The following is a 215-nucleotide window of genomic DNA, read 5'->3' on the forward strand; positions in this document are numbered from 1 at the left end:
CACCGAGGGAAAGTTGCCGAATAACCCCCGTGAGAATGCTATAATAATATGAACGATGTTTTTTTTTATATATAATGTTATCGCTCTTGGTTGAGTCTGCCGCTGTATTAAGGGGCGATGGATAGTGGTATATGCAGTGGATGTATTACACTGGTAGAGTAATGGCAATAACCTTGATGATAAAGATAGTGTCACACGCAATATCATACACAAAC

The sequence above is a fragment of the Penaeus monodon genome, chromosome 34 (assembly GCF_015228065.2).
Source record: "Penaeus monodon isolate SGIC_2016 chromosome 34, NSTDA_Pmon_1, whole genome shotgun sequence".
In the NCBI taxonomy this organism is placed as follows: Eukaryota; Metazoa; Arthropoda; class Malacostraca; order Decapoda; family Penaeidae; genus Penaeus; species Penaeus monodon.